The sequence below is a fragment of the Pinus tabuliformis genome, chromosome 6 (genome assembly GCF_031772625.1).
Source record: "Pinus tabuliformis cultivar Carrire ecotype Pingquan chromosome 6, CPIR1, whole genome shotgun sequence".
In the NCBI taxonomy this organism is placed as follows: domain Eukaryota; kingdom Viridiplantae; phylum Streptophyta; class Pinopsida; order Pinales; family Pinaceae; genus Pinus; species Pinus tabuliformis.
This window is the reverse complement of record NC_142292.1, coordinates 1,106,885,754-1,106,902,971: the sequence shown is the minus strand read 5'-3', so window position 1 is coordinate 1,106,902,971 and position 17,218 is coordinate 1,106,885,754. Positions and strand designations below refer to the sequence as shown.

Here is a 17,218-nt window from a genome sequence, read left to right as displayed (position 1 = left end):
TGCACTGTTACCAACATTAGCTCTGCGTTGCTGTTGACTCTGCTATGTGCCAACTGCACTGCTGCCAACATTAGCTCTACTCTACTCAATATCTTACTGCTACTAGCTACTGCATCTGTCACTCTGGTACATATCTGCACCATCTGACACTGGTCCATCCTGCTACTGCTTACTATGGGCTCCCATAACAAGGTCTTGATCCAAGAGGTGGAATCCTCAAGGATCTTTCCCATCCTTTAGCTCTCTGAAGCTACAACTCTATATCACACCACCTCATCCCTGGAGGCATCTCGACAATCATGGCAAACTCTTCCTCAGCCTAGAGGAAAGCCTATCAATATTAGCGGATGCAACTTGGTGATCCTGCTTCTCCTCCTTGCCCCTCTTTCTGAGAGGACACTGAGTGTTGTAGTGGCCCATCTCGCCACACCTGAAGCACTTGATCTTCGAAATGTCCTTTTTCCTCCTACGTTGCTCCTGTTGTCCCTTTGTTGCAAGGGCCACGTCCTCCTCTTCCTTCATGGTTTTCGTTCCACTACTGCTATTACCACTGATTGTGGCCTTCACTAGGTAACATCTTCATGGTTTTCGTCCCACTACTGCTATTACCACTAATTGTGGCCTTCACTAGGTAACGTCTCGTCTCCTCCTACTGTAGATTAGCCCATACACATTCCCAATCTGGCAGGTGTTCTCTACACAGGATGCTTTGGACAAACACTTGCCAATCTTCAGAAACGCTATTCAACGCTACTCGAACAAATTCTCCAGGTTGTGGCCCTGACCCTACTGAAGCCAACTGATCTCGGACTTCCTGAAGCCTCTTAAGGAAGGCGTCTATTCGCTCCCCTTTATGCATCCTCGTGCATCTCAACTTCTCCTTAAGTGCATTTTTCGCTACTCAGAAGATCTTTCGTATAGCGTGGCTAAGGCTTCCCACATCTGTCGGGCAGTGTCCTTGTTGGCCATATGGTATACTACATGATCTCGAACTCCATCTAGAGTGATCCTCTTAGTCTTTGCCATATCAACCTTGTACTTCTTGAGTGGATCTGCATCGGCAGCCACAACTATTGCACTATTGACATACATCTTGAGATCATGCTCATCTAGAAGGTAGGAGATCCTAGCCTTCTAGATCACATAGTTGGAGGCTCCGTTGAACCGCTCTGATCTCTCAATCCTGCTGCTTCCATTTCTCCTAAAAAAGCCAAACTGCTCCCTCTTTTCCTCTGTGCAACTGCTGTCCAACTATTCACACTCCCTTCTGGAGTGAGAAATCATGCACACAACTACTGCTGCCTTGCTTGGAAAATTCAGACTTATTGGCTGGAAGTCCTCTGAGGAATAAATTTCTTTAGGGTGCCTTCTTTTTCTGACACTTTTCTGGCCCAACATCTGTTGCATAAAAACTATGACCCACTTGAAGACTGCTCTTCATTGAAGCTGCTGTTGTGCTTCTCCCTCTACAACTGACAAATCTCGATCTAGAAAATCTTTCTCTATGTCGACTCAGTCAGAGAGAGATTTTTCCTTGAGAATCTTGCCCTCCTGGCACTGGACTGCGCAATCCTTCTGGGGATTCGATCTATTGCCTACGCAACTCTTCGATCTCCCTCTTCAACTCATCACTGGGCTCTTCCAACTTTGCTCTCTTGCTTCACTTGTGCTCTGATACCATGTGAAAAGTCTGTTACCCGATTCCCTACTGCAACAATGTATTAGATTTCTCCTACTTGTCAATTTCTAAATCAAGTTATATACAATGTTACACAATAAACATTGAAATAAAATCTACTGCAAGCTTCACAACATAAAATACTATGGAAACAAGTACTGAGTAAGAAGGAAATAACACAATCAAAATTGACACCGTTGTCCCCATATTGTTATTACTGTGCCCTATAGAATCCATCTATTGTTATTTTTGTGGCTTTATATTATTATTGTTAGGTCGGCTGTGTTATATTGTGACTCCTTAGACTCTTATATATAGAAAGGAGGTTTTGTGATTTGAATCATCAAAGAATTGTTCATTTATGTAATGTAAAGGAGGTTGCCCCCTCGAAGAGGCTGAATTCTAAGGCGTTGATCTATCTATTCTATCTTTTTTTGAGCTGGTTTCATGACACAATGTCCCCACAAAAACCCAACTTGTGAAAACCGATGCAACAACTGAGGGTTTTAATTATTATGCATTAGTTTATGAGTACAATCTTTGGAGATCTTACTGGCTATCCGATACAGAGAATCTGACTAGCGAAGAATTAGTGAGAAATACCTCACACTATCACTGGAGATACGACACTGATCCAACCACTGAATGGCTAGCCCCAAGTTGCCTCTGCACAGTTGCTGCGCTGCTCTGCATCACAACTGATAGGGATTGCGCCAATCCCTCTGGATGATCGATTTGCTGGCTAGATGCTCTATCCTTTGGCCCTCCGGTCTCACACCTTGGTTCTTAGCACTGGATCTGATCTGCTCCTTAGCAAATTTGTGAATCTCCTCAAGGCCTCTACGTTGCCTCAGCGTGGCTTTACGCTGCCCAACGTGGCTCTACGTCGCCTTTTCTGGATCTCTCTCTGCCTCCCCTGCAATGTATCCTCGATCAGGAAACTCTCCAATCAGAAAACTATCCCTGCCCCTCACTAGAAGAAATCTCCTTGATGACTTCTCCTGCAACTGCTGCGCTACTGTCTTGAGAAATTGATCTCTTGATCTCACTCTATGTGTGTTCCAAATGCCCATCAAACTTCTTCTTATAATCTTCTCGTTGATTAGATTCTAATCAATGGCTCATATCATCTTGACTTGATCCTCGTCTTCTTCTAGAAGATTCACACCCTGTTTAATTAATACACTTTAATTATTTTAAATATCCTAAGTTTAGACTTGGGCATCCATCAAAAGTAATTATTAATTTTAATTAAAGCTCTTTTGGGTGGAATTTCCCAAAACGATTTATGGCTATTGTGGAATGCATGTGTCCTAGCCTCCTTGCAAAATCTCGAGGCTAGAGCACATCCGATGCTACCAGAAATCAACACTCACTCTTAGCGAAGAATGTGCTCTAGTGCTGTAACCCACTGAAGCATCACTTTAACTCTGCAACACATCTTGCTGCCCTGCTGATGTTTGGCTCTACTGCCACCAACTACAGCACAACTTTGATTTGCGCTGCATCCGTGCTGCTGCTGACTTTGCTGAACTATTGTCAACTACTGCATCTTCATTGCAACTTTGTTGCTATTGCCATTGCAAACATATTCAACAGAAACCAAAATACTAAACTAACTATGTGCTATATGATGCATCTGTCGTTCGAGTTCTGATTGCTGCTAGATTCTCCGCTGTGACTGAAGCTTCTGCGCTGCTACTGACTCTGCTCTGTGCCAACTGCATTGCTGCCAACACTAGCTCTGCGCTGCCACTGACTCTGCTCTATGCCAACTGCATTGCTGCCAACACTAGCTCTGCGCTGCTCAGTATCTGACCGCTACTAGCGACTGCATCTGTCACTCTGGCACCTAACTACACCACCTAACATTCGTCCATCCTACTATTGCTGACTATGGGCTCTCGTAGCAAGCTCTTGATCCAAGAGGTGGAATCTTCAAGGATCCTGTCCATTATATAGCTCTCTGAAGCTACAACTCTGGATCACCCCACCTCACCCCTGGAGGCATCTCGACAATCATGGAAAACTCTTTGTTCAACCTAGAGGAAAGCCTGTCAATATTAGCCGATGTAGCTTGCTGATTCTGCTTCTCCTCCTTGCCCCTCTTTTTGAGAGGACACTGAGTCTTGTAGTGTCCCATCTCGCCACACCTGAAGCACTTGATCTTCGAAATGTCCTTCTTCCTCCTGCACTGCTTTTGCTGTCCCTTTGTTGCAAGGGCCACATCCTTCTCTTCCTTCATGGTCTTCATCCCACTACTGCTACTACCATTGATTGTGGCCTTCACCAGGTCATGCCTCATCTCCTCTTGCTGCAGATCAGCCCATACACGTTCCCAATCTGGCAGGTGTTCTCTGCCCAGGATCCTTTGGACAAACACTTGCCAATTTTCAGAAACGTTATTCAACGTTAATCGAACAAATTCTGTAGGTTGGGGCCCTGACCCTACTGAAGCCAACTGATCTTGAACTTCTTGAAGCCTCTTAAGGAAGGTGTCTATTCGCTCCCTTTTCTACATCCTCGTGCATCTCAACTTCTCCTCCAAGTGCATCTTCCGTTGCTCAGAAGATCCTTCATATAGCGTGGCTAAGGCTTCCCACATCTGTTGGGCAGTGTCCTCGCCGGCTATATGGTATACTACATGATCTCGAACTCCATCGAGAATGATACTCTTAGTCTTTGCCATATCAACCTTGTACTTCTTGAGTGGATATGCATCGGTGGGCACAGCTACCGCACTATTGACATACATCTTGAGATCATGCTCATCTAGAAGGTAGGAGATCCTAGCCTTCCAGATCACATAGTTGGAGGCTCCGTCCAACTAATCTTGATCTCTCAATCTTGTTGCTTCCATTTCTCCTGAAAAATTCAAACTACTTCTTCTTTTGCTCTGGGCAGTTGTTGTCCAGCTATTCACACTCCCTTATGGAGTGAGATATCCTGCACACAACTACTGCTGCTTTGCTTGGAAAATTCAGACTTCTTGGCTGGAAGTCCTCTGAGGAAGAAATTTGCTTAGTGTGCCTTCTTCTGTTTCTGACGCTTTTCTGCCCTAGCAATTGCTGCAGAAAAATTGTGTCCCCCCTGAAGACTGCTCTTCGCTGAAGCTGCTACTGCACTTCTCCCTCTGTCGCTGACAAATCTCGATCTGGAAAATTTTTCTCTCTGTCATCTCACTCAGAGAGAGATATTTCCTTGAGAATCTTTCCCTCCTGGCACTGGACTTTGCAATCCTTCTGGGGATTTGATATGCTGCCTAAGCAGCTCTTTGATCTCCCTCTTCAGCTCTGCGCTGGGCTCTTTTGGCTTTGCTCCCCTGCTTCACCCGTGCTCTGATACCATGTGAAAAACCAGTTACTCGATTCTCTACTGCAACAATTGATTAGATTTCTCCTACTTGTTAATTTCAGAATCAAGTTATTTACAGTGTTACACAATAAGCATCAAAATAAAATCTACTGTAGCCTTCACAACATAAAATACTGTGGAAACAAGTATTGAGCAAGAAGGAAATAGGGCACACACAATTGACACCATTGTTTTTGGACAATGTCCCCAGAAAAACCCAACTTGGGAAAACCAGTGCAGCAGCTGAGGGTTTTAATTATGATGTAGTAGTTTCTGAATACAATCTTTGGATGTCTTACTAGCTATCTGATACAGAGAATTTGACTTGCAGAGAATTAGTGAGAAATACCTCACACTATCACTGGAGATCCGACACTGGTCCAGCCATTTAATGGCTAGCCCCAAGCTGCCTCTGCGCAGTCACTGCGCTACTTTGCGTCACAACTATTAGGGATTGCCTCACTCCCTCTGGCTAATCGATCGACTGGCTGGATGATCTATCCTCTGGCCCTTCGGTCTCACACCCCGGTTCCTGGCATTGGATTTGATTTGGTCCTCAGCGAATTTGCGAATATCCTCAAGGCCTATGCGCTGCCTCAACGTGGCTTTATGTTGCCCAACGTGGCTCTACGCTGCCTCTTTTGGATCTCTCTCTGCCTCCTCTTCAATGTATCCCTAGATCAGGAAACTCTACAATCGAAAAACTATCCCTGCCCCTCACTGCAAGAAATCTCCTTGATGACTTCTCCTGCAATTGCTGCGCTACTCTCTTAAGAAATCGATCTCTTGATCTCACATCATGTGTGTTCCAGATGCCCATAAGCCTCTTCTTGTAATCTTCTCATTGATCAATCAACGACCCATACTTGATTCTAATCAATCGCTCAGATCATCTCGACTTGATCCTCATCTTCTTCTAGAAGATTCACACCTAGTTTAATTAATACACTTTCATTATTTTAATTTCCTAGGTTTAGACTTAGGCATCCATTAAAAATAATTAATAATTATAATTAGACCTTTTCAAGGTGGAATTTCCCAAAATGATTTTTGACTATTGTGGAATGCATGTGTCCTAGCCTCCCTACAAAATCTAGAGGCTAGAGCACATCCGATGCTACTAGAAATCAACAATATGAAGATAGAAGGAATGATGTTCCGAAAGATTGAAGTTCTTTGTTGACATGATAATGAAAGAAAGAGCTTGTGTGGCTGAAGTTGCTGAATTTGTCCCCAGTAGAAAGGAAGCATGGATAAAGAAAGTGTATATCTCTAAAGTTAAGAGGGAGGACATATGGTGACAACTATAGTAAAGACCTTGAAGAAAGAATAAAATCAAAGAAAGGCTAATGCAGTACAAATGTTTATTCATGATTGATGAAGTTGTGAACATGAATTGGATATTTTGAAAAGTGTAGAGGCTAAATTTGGTGCTGCTGGAAAATTTGAAGAAGGAAGCTTCTGTCGAAATGTGTTTGGATATTGTAACGACCATAAGCAACATCAGAATAGTTGAAGACCCTGGAGTTTTGTGCTAGCATAACAAGAACATATACATTGAAAGTTTGATACTGGTTAGGGTCGTGAAGATATTGTACGTGCCATCAAATGAACAAGTAGCTGATGTGTTGTCGAAATCTCTTCCCAACAAGAAGTTCATTTATTTTAGTAGCATGCTTAGATTGGTGGATATCTCTGATTTGGTTGAGAGAGAGAGATAAAGTACAATAAAACTGCTTGTATGATGGTACTTGGGAGGACATTGTGGCTTGGTTAATATTGATATCTCAGTTGATGTTTAGATCCCAGAGGGAGGGTATTGTGTGGAGGTTTGGTTTAGTGGTGATACATGGATCCCTGTAAGGGTTGGTGTTAGGGCATGGAGGCCTAGATGGTATCTATATCCTATTGGATGGATACTCGGGTTATAGCGTGATGGTACCTATAGTGTCAAATGGTTATATGACACCTTAGTCCTTGATGAGAGAATACCTTTGCTGTAAGGGTATCCATAGCATTGCGTATGCTATTGTACTCTTCTTGGTTTTGGAACACTTCAAATTGAGGTCAAACTCGTATCAGTTAAACAATTATGAATACCTCCCTAGTTAAGAGGGCATGTTGAGAAATGTAACTAGTATCAGTCTTCATAATTGTATTTGAGTCATGATGTAATGTATTTATCAAAAGAAAGAAAGAGGAAAATTATTTGTAAAAAATAATTATTTACTAGCATGGGTTTCATGCTTTATTTATTCTGTTTCTAGGTCAAAGCACTCATTGTGTGCTTTTAGGGTTGAGTCATGAGTCTATGTCCTTGTTAGTGTGGTCAAGACCCTTATTGGGTATTGTATATCAAAGAAATAAAATTGTATTGATGTAATATGGTCATCTACTTGACCACCATCAAGTCGACCTGGTCACTCTACAAGTTGGCCTCAAGATCCTCATGTCTGCCTCAAAGAGGTGGAGATTCAATTTGCAATTTTCCGAGGTGGAAAAGAGAGTTCGAAGAGCCTAAAAGAGAAGAAAGATCACAACGAAGAAGAGAAGACTCTTGTCTAGAGAGAAGCGAAAATTCTGTCATTTTGCCACACGTGCGAAGTAGACTGAGGCATGTTGCAAGGCCGAAGGTGCAGGCCAAAAATCTCAGGATTGCAGAGAGGGCCGAGACCCTAGTTCACCCTTTTTGGAGTGTTGACTTTTGTTGACTATTGAAGATTTGACTGAAGTTTGACTTGTCATGATGAGACGCTGACATGGTGAATGGTGGAAGGTCTTGGTCCTGGTTAAAAGGTCTTAGTTGTCTCACTTGATTTGGTTCTTGAAGAAGAGAAGAGATTTTTGGGTTTTCCCATCAAAGAGGGGTATTGCCTTGGGTGAGAGCTGACATCTTGTGTCATTGATCTTCATGTTTTGTTTTGTTAGTTGCTTGATGATGAGAAGACATAAAGAAATTAAGGAAGAGCTATAAGAAGATAACTAAAAGATCACAAGTAATTATCAAGTTAAGAAAATCTTTCTGCCTTTATGATTTTCCAATACGATCCCTATGTTATATGATCTTTGTTCAACCTTCTGAGCATAATTCGACTTCTATTCTCATTGAGGCTCTTGCACATAATTCCATAAGCTTGTGGCCCTATCGCGGAGACATAACAACACCATATGTCCTCATCTTTAGGGTCTCGATCTTCTTCTCAATGCATAAAACTAGGCCACATTCATGCAAATATTTTGGATTGACTTTAGGGAAGAACTGTTGTGCATAGAAGGAGCTCTAACTTGGGCGTGAACCAGAGAGAATAACCTTCACACCATGTGCAAAACAAACCTTTCGCTAAGGCACAAACTTAAGGCCAACTTGTCCTCAAACCCAAGCATACTCGACCTCCTTTTCAGACTTGAATAGACCATCCATGCACAAATTCATCTCTCCTTTAAGGCCTTCGGCATCTTGAGGTATTCCCTCTCCTTGGACAAAGGTCTCTTGAGAAGATGCTTGCTTGAGGTGTGTTTTAATAAGCCCCAGAGGATCTTTATTATACAAATCATTGGAGGAGTCAAGGGGTGCTTTTGTGCTAATGAGACCCATCATTTAGTGAATTCGACTTGAAGAAAAACCCCTTTTAGTTTTCTCTAGATAATATTTAAATATATTTGCCAAATACCTTGATTATAGCTTGCCCAAATAATTTGTCACATCAAATAATAATGAGAGGAGTGCCAACTAATAATTTTGTGTTTTTCCAAATTAAATTATCATTTTGGGAAGATGGATTTTCCTTGGGGTTATTGGATTTATGCTAGGGAAATTCATCCCGAAGCTGCCCTAAATTTCAACATTCTGTAGAGAAGCCGAGTTGATTTCCTAGCAATACGAGTTTTTCTAGAGATGGTCGAGTGCCATTGATGCACGTGTGATTGATTCAATGAGCTTGAGGGAGGCCGAATTGGATCAGAGTCGCTGATTTGCTTCCAGGAGCGTAAATCAACTTGCAGAAGTAACTGGAATAATGTTCTGGAGGTTTGCCAATTTATGAAAAGCAGTTGCAATCTCTCCATCACAAGTTTTGTTGAAGAATAATAAAAATACTCATTTGCAGAACTGGTTTTCCCCACACTGGGGTTTTTCCAGGGACATTTGTCCAAACATATTGGTGTTCGTTATGTGTGTGTGGGCGCAATAATTTCTAAGTTGTTGTGGTTTATTTATTTTTTGTGAAGTTGCTGTAGTGTTTTATTCAGTATTTGCCGAAAAGAAATTGCAAAAGACAAATAATCAATTGATAGGAGAATAAAAGCCAGTTAACTGCAACAAATTTAAAAATTTCACACGGTGGAGATTTGATCTCCCTTTGACTCCCTTTTCATGTCTCCCCTTCATTACTGACTTCCCAAGTCACTCTAATGTTGTTTTTGTACCTTGTACCTTTCTCCACATAAAGTCACTTTAAAAACATAGTCACTTTAATGTTATAAAGTAACTTCAATATAATAAAGTAGTAAGTACTTTTTATACCTCAAAGTGACTTAAAGTCACAAGACTTTGATAATTTATAAAGTCACCCACTAAAAAGGTGTCTCATTTGTTTTCCTAGGCCAAACAACACTCCCTCTTACCAAGGAAGGTGTTTCTCACCACTCTGGAAGTCGATGATCTTCCTGGTCCCTGTGCATCTCTTGAAGATCTTGAAGCTTGTAGTGTAATATCCCCATTTCATGAGTTGTCATGGCATGTTGGGTGTACATGGGATTGTAGGATGATTAGACTACGTTGTTGGTAGGAGGAGGTGGCATCGTTAGGCCACCGTATAGGGCATCATATGGAGACAATGCTCTCTCGTTGATGTATTGGGCACCAGAGCTACTAAGGTTCGACACGGTTGCGTTATTCCAAATTGCATGTGAGGAGTTGGGCCACTGAGGTGTACCTGGGCAGATGAGGAGGTGTAGATCACATCGTGGTGGGTTTATTATCACAATGGTGGATGCATGGGCACATATGGGATGCCCTATGGTACATGGTGGCATGGCATTGAGCGTTGGTATCCAGTGGTGCATGGAGTTGTTCCACGACGTTTAGTGCTATGCAGAGGAGTGTAGGGGTATGTATTTCTGTGCAACAAAGCATGATGGTGCACAACAGGTTGTTGAAGTGTTGTCGCCAGAAAGCATGATGGTGGGCATCAGGCACATCATTGGGTTTGGCACACTTAGATTTGGAGACCAAGTTGATCACAGGGCCGACCGTGAGCTTCCATTTATAACTCTCCAACATTGCACACTAACACAAGGGACTTGGATATCGTCTCTTGATGCTTGCATCATGAGAAACAGGACCCGGGAGGATCATTTGAGACTGTTAGATGGGACACAATGCTTTAGGAGAGAGGCTTTCTAGCTGTGGCATATGGTCAGGGCGTGAGTTAGTGGATGCATGCTTGGGGGTAGTCCGATCTTTTGTAGAGGTAACACTTGCACCATCCTTGATCCCACACTTAGAGAGATGCATGAACCCCTTTTAGCGAGACATTCTGAGGTATCTCAAGAGCATCTATAGCAGTTGGTGGAACTTAATTGCAGATGGATGTTTAGACTACAGGTAGTATTGGGGAGTGCTTTCAAGAGGTAGGATGATAGATCCCACTGTGTGGTATGGCCAGCTCAGGGAAATTTCGCACGTACTAGATTGGTTCATGATGTAGGGAGTCCATATATTGATTGCATACAGGGAGTTGAGAAAAGGTACAGGTTGGTGCCAATAGTTGTCAGGGCTATGCCGTAGTCGTTCTAGCTGTGGGATCCAGAGAGTTGGTTGGCTGATGGGACACTGTTTTGTGATGAGTGGGATCAGGACAAAGGATGACCCAACTCACACTTGGTTTGACATGTGGGGGATTTTTGGGGCCTTTGTCGCAGGGCAAGATTGGTTTTCCTTGTTGCTGCTACTGCTGATGGTGAGTGTTGGATGGGTATGTCGTGACATGGTGGAGATGCCTGGGCCAGATGCGTTGGGGCTCTATAGATATTTTGTCATCAGGGCCTAAGAGAGGAGGATACAACTTGCACATGATGGGCATATCGTCATGGTCAAAGTTCCGCAACGACAACATGGTGGCACCCTTTTTAGACTAGCATTGGATTCGGGCATCATAGGATTTGGTAGTACAACTACCCTTGGGGATGAGTCGATCTCTAGAGGGGAGATCATTCAGATCTTCCATTGGGCTTTAGTGATTCGCTGATGGTGTGGGGGACTTCATTAGCATGGCAGGGGCATCAACAGGAAGATATTCGGAGAAGCTCATGCGAGCGAGACTTTATCTCTACAGGGATTGGGTGGTTTACTCTTGGAGTGTATGAGATGGACCACTCGGTAGGGAAGCTTCATGAGGAGTTAGACAAAGTGCTACATTATTATGATAATGATGCCCTACTCATTTATGGTATGTAGAGGGCTTCTGGTACTTATACCTAGAAGGATAGTGAGTGGAGCAAGGGGAGCCTCACGTTGGACATGATGGCTTGGGATCCTAGTATTGAGGGATTCCTTCATGACATGACAGTGCAAAGGTCAAGGACGATTCAATGACGCATCTAGGACCCTAGCATAGTTTGCAGTAATAGTGGGGATCAACAACTAGAGAGGGTGCTTGTTCAGGGATTGCTTTAGGAGAAGCAATTTTTGGCAGGGAGCACTGTAATACCCCCAATTTTGATTTTTCATTTGAGGAGATTAATGAAGTTTAGTGGGGAGGTGCTAGGCATAGCACAATTTTGTAGTTCGAGTTTTGGAGATGATTTCGGCTTGAGGAGCTTGGGTGAAATGGCAAGATTACAGCTCATTGGCGAGTGGGGGCCACAAGAGAGAGAAAAAGGGAATGCACACTTGTGGAGCAAGAGAGAAAAAAAAGGGGGTGAACTAGTGGAAAGTGGGGGCCACCAAGGGGAGAGACCAACAATTATAAATAGAGCAAGGAGGCTCTCATTACGGGCGTCTTTGATCATTTGACAATTTAACATTAGTTCTCTTGAGCTGCTTAGCCAAGACAACAGTGTTGTTCAGAACAAGGAATTTCCAAACGGGAATTCCACCCTCATTTCGGAGAACTTCGAGTGTCTCCCTAGTGAGGCAATTTGGGCAACTCAATTTAGAGTTTCCATAAGGCCTATTTACAGGTTATTTCAGCTGGTGCATTTTTCTTCCATGATGCAAAGGTGGTTCGAATTGCTTGTGGGGAGATCATTTACAAAGGAGTAGGATTTGCAGGGGATTTCCCCTAATTTAGTCGGATATTTTGTGGTGATTAGCAGGGCTGAGTTTGAGAGAATTCTTGGGGCCGAAATTCTATCTTTTTGGAAGTGCGCAGGGACCTCTAGGCAGGCTTGCGTAGGGGTTGGAGGAATAGAGGTTGAGGAGAGATAAGGTTTGGAGATTTGAGGTATTCTTCATGGGAGAATTTATCTAGAGTTGGGAGAGATTTCTAGTTGTGAATTTGAGCTTACTTTAGCAGTATCAGTTATGTGCAACGTTTTTTGGGCAAATTGGGCAATTTGAACTTGTTGGGGGTCACCCAGGGTTGATGGATTCAACCCAAACCCTTTCTGGGTTTTTGTGGGTTTATTGAGAGGAGTCTCCAACTAATTTTACAAAAAATTTTGAGCAATATTCGGGCCTGAAATCCTCATTCTTATTGCAGGGCAAATTGCTGGTTAACTAAGGAATTTGCACCATTTTGTGGGTTCGACTTTGGCTTGGAGATAGGCTAAACCTTTTTTTTTGTATTTTTGGGTTTGAGGAGAGGAGCTTGTGGCTACATTTAAAAGGCCAGGACAACCAGTTCCCTTTAGCAAACAATAGTGGAGTTTCTAGGCCAGTTAGAGCTACATATTTGGGCCAATTCCAACACTTGATGCTACATATTCTCACCTGCGGTTTGCTTTGCTTGATGTAGCAAGCCCAGGTTCTATGGAATTCATCTTATTGTACTTGATTTTCCATGCATAATTAATAAAATGGCTTGGGACTATTGCCCAGATTTTGGGGTTTTCTAATTTGTGCACTTGTTCAGATTTTTATTACTGTAGTTTAGTTGATGCTCAGGTTATTTGCTATATTTTCGTAGTTTGGAATATTACAATGGTGGCAGAGCCATAATGTTGGCTCAGCCTGTGGGGAACCATTCATTCTATGACAAGACTAGAATAAAAAACTAAGAAATCATGGGATCCAAAGAAAGGTTAAAATCAAACAACATGGCAGTAACCTTGAACGAGGTGATTTTATGAGAAAAAGGTACAAGGTACAAAAAGTCATTAAAATGACTAGGTGAGGTCATTAATGAAGGGGGAGACATAAAGAACGGTCAATGGGAGATTAGATCTCTACTCTAGATTAAAGAGAGCGAAAAGGGAGTCACTACCTCTTTTGAAAGTGACAAATGTCCTATATGTTCTAGGGTTGAAGAAGAATCTGATTTTAGTGTCCAATATTGAGGACAAGGGATATGTGGTGGTGTTTCGAGGTTGACATGCACTAATATATCCCAAGGGACCCAACATCGCTTCTGCTAGAGTGATTGGATTCTGCAGTGGGAGAATTTATAGGTTCATGTTTCAGCCTACCAGAGCCTTAGTGGCTATGACCAGCAACAGTGAGTTGTGCTAGTAATGCCACAAGAGGATGGCCCACTTGCACCATGGAGCATTCAAGATGTTGATGGAGATGGTTACTCGCTTGCCATAGTTTAGTATTGAGCATCATGATGTGTGCAGGGGGTGTGCTTTGGGAAAGTACACCAAGACTCCTTTCCCGAGCAGTGACAATAGGGTAGCAGGTAACCTTGATTTGATTCACTCTAATGTTTGTGGTCTTATGAATTCTGTATCATTGAGTGGATATGAGTACTATGTTACTTTCATCGATGACTACTCCAAGAAGACCAGGATTTTCTTTATGAAGACCAAGGATTAGTTCTTCAAGAGGTTGCAAGAGTTTAAGGCTCTCATGGAAAACCAACCAGGGAAGAAGATCAAGGTCTTGCGGATAGACAATGGTGGCTAGTATACCTCCAATGAGATGGAGGAGTTTTGTAGAAGAGTGGGCATCAAGAGAGAGTATATAGTGCCTTATAACCCCCAGCAAAATGGGGTGGTAGAGAGGAGGAATAGGGGCATAGTGGGGGCAATGAGAGCCATGTTGTATGATCAAAGACTACCTTTCTTTTTATGGGCTAAGGCTTGTAACACTGTAGTGTATTTGCAGAATACGAGTCCACACAAAGTGTTGGGGAGTAAGACTCCTGAGGACGTTTTTTCTAGTAAGAAGCTTGAGATTGGTTACTTGAGAATTTTTGGGTGCCTTACTTATTCACATGTCCTTGAGGATAAGAGTACAAAGATGGAACCCACTGTAAAGAAGGGCATCCTTGTGGGTTATAGTGAGACTTCCAAGGCCTATCTCATTTATATTCTTGCTAAGAGTAAAGTTGTCCTGAGGCAGGATGTGATGTTTGAGGAGGAGAGGGCCTTGAGGAGCCCACAGGAGGATGATCATTAGAGTAGCAGAATCGTCAATAGGGGAGCACACCACAAGTTTCAAGATCAGGTACATAGGGGTTATGAGGATCACCGACTTCTAGAGTGACAGGTTCATAGTCTTCAGTATCATAAGGAACAAACTCTCAAAGTACAGGTTTACCACTAGCGACAAGGGCATCATCATCAGGCGCTCCGGGGGAGGAGATTCCCACACTAGTATAGGAGGCTACTTCAGGGAAGAGAAAGCCAAGATGGCATTATGAGACCTTGAATGAAGCACAAGTCAGTGGGGAAACCTAAGTGGTCAGTTAGGGAGAGCAGACCACCAGAGAGGTTGGGTGGCTTTATGGCTAGTGTTGTGGAGACTGAGCCATCTATTTACGAGGAGGCTATGAGTCAGCAGATTTGGAGGGATGCCATGGTGGAGGAGTATGCTTCCATCATGAAGAATGATGTGTGGGAGATAGTGTCAAGACCCGAGGGGAAGTCGGTGGTGACTTCTAGGTTGCTTTACAAGATCAAACATGTAGCAGATGGCAACATGGACAAGTCCAAAGCTCGATTTGTGTCACGAGGGTTCTCATAAGTAGATGGAGTTGACTATGAGGGGACCTTTGCATTGATGGCTAGATACACCTCTATTAGAGCAGTGCTCTCCATACCAGTTAAGATTGCGTGGAAGATTCACCAGAATGATGTGAAGGTCGCTTTTCTTAATGGTGTCATACAAGAGGAGGTTTACATTGACCAACCACAGAACTTTGAGGTGCAGGGGAGAGAGTCTCATGTGTGTAGGCTTAAGTAAGCCCCATATGGACTGAAGCAGGCCCTGAGAGCATGGAACGAGAGGATTGATGCTTACTTGCAGCAATTGGGTTTCCAGAAGAGTGATGAAGATTCAAACCTATATTACATTATGGTTGGCAAGGATCCACTCATTCTAGTTATGCATGTGGATGATTTGTTTATTATAGGAGAGGAGAGACTCATTGAGCACTACAAGAGAGATCTTATTTTAGAGTTCGAGATGACCAATATGGGATTGATGCACTATCTTTTGGCAGGAGAATGGGCATATCTTCTTAGGTCAGGGCAAGTATGCAGGGGACATACTGAGGACATTTCATATGGAGGATTGCAGGCCTATGGCTACTCCTATGATTACCAAAAATCAGTGTCCAAAATTGCAATTTTCTTATTAGCTGAAATTGAAAGTGAAAGAGTAGTGGTAGCCTAACAATGTTTCTTTTGAATTTTATATTCATGTCATATCAACGTTTAACCATAGGATGTGGGAATTAAACATGATGTGTAAAACAAACTGAAACCGGGTGGGGCTACAGGACACAAGAATTTTCTACATTCGTCATCATTAGTATCACCCTCTACCTCATCCTTTAGCCTCTACCTTGATCCCTAGGGGACATTAGTACTAGTGCTTGGTTGTACTTGGGGATAAAATTCCATTCATTCTATTGTTTCTCAATTTAGCAAGCTCTAACTGAAATTGGCTAATCCCGACATTAAAAAGAGGCAAAAACCTTAGGATGCCTATTAATGGTGTTGTCTTGAGTGCAGAGTAAATTTTTACTAAGGTCATGATAGATGAGTTCAACAATGAACATCTCCAACAATAACGTACATAGAGGGCTTGGTGCCTTGATCAAATGCCAATCACATGCCCTCATGCTCCATAGAATTGAATCTTGAAACGTTGTGATCCCATACCCATAAATTCTAGAACATTGAAATCTTGAAAATTTTTAAGTCTACTAAATTTTGAATAAGATATGAAATTCCACCTTCATTTGGTTTTAGCAAATGCTATGATATTAGTATTTTTGACAACCTACTATAACAATTTGCATGTATTGGTGACTACATCGGTTTGACATATGACATTACCACAATCATCATGGTCCTCCTTTAAGTGACATTTCTTAAGAATCCAATATTGTCATTTATGGGTTCCAATAAAAAATAATGTCAAAAAGTAGGCCCGAAAAGAATTTTTTTTGGGCTTATATTGGCCTTTGATCACAACTTGTTGCATCGTGGTGATTATAAAAAAAAAAATTAAAATCTCAGTATTTTCCAATGGTGTTGATTTTTCCCAGGTGATTTCTTCCTGTTGTAGTTCAAATGGTGATTTTGGTTCTACTTGTGGATCCAATTCCATTCATTCTGTTGTTTCTCAATTTAGCAAGATATAAATGAAGTTGGCTAATCCAGGCATTAAAATGAGACAAAAATCTTAAAATGCCTATTAATGGTGTTGTCTTGAGTGAAGAGTAAATTTTTACTAATGTCATGATAGCTGAGTTCAATAATGAACATGACCAACAATAACATACATAGAGGGCTTGGTGCTTTGATTAAATGCCAATCACATGCCCTCATACTCCATAGAATTGAATCTTGAAATGTTGTGATCCCATCAATTCTAGAACGTTGAAATTTTGAGAATTGAATCTTGAAATGTTGTGATCCCATCAATTCTAGAATATTGAAATTTTGAAAATTTTTAATTCTACTAAATTTTGAATGGGATATGAAATTCCACCTTCATTTGGTTTTAGAAAATGCCATGATATTAGCATTTGTGACAAGATACCATAACAATTTGGAAGTATTGGTGACTAC

The 17,218-nt window shown here is 42.1% G+C and overlaps 1 protein-coding gene across 1 annotated transcript in view; it reads left to right on the top strand.

The window, feature by feature from the left end:
* Positions 1-17,218, top strand: part of GRV2 (DNAJ heat shock N-terminal domain-containing protein) — a 466,773-nt gene that overhangs the window by 367,964 nt on the left and 81,591 nt on the right. The window lies entirely within an intron of this gene.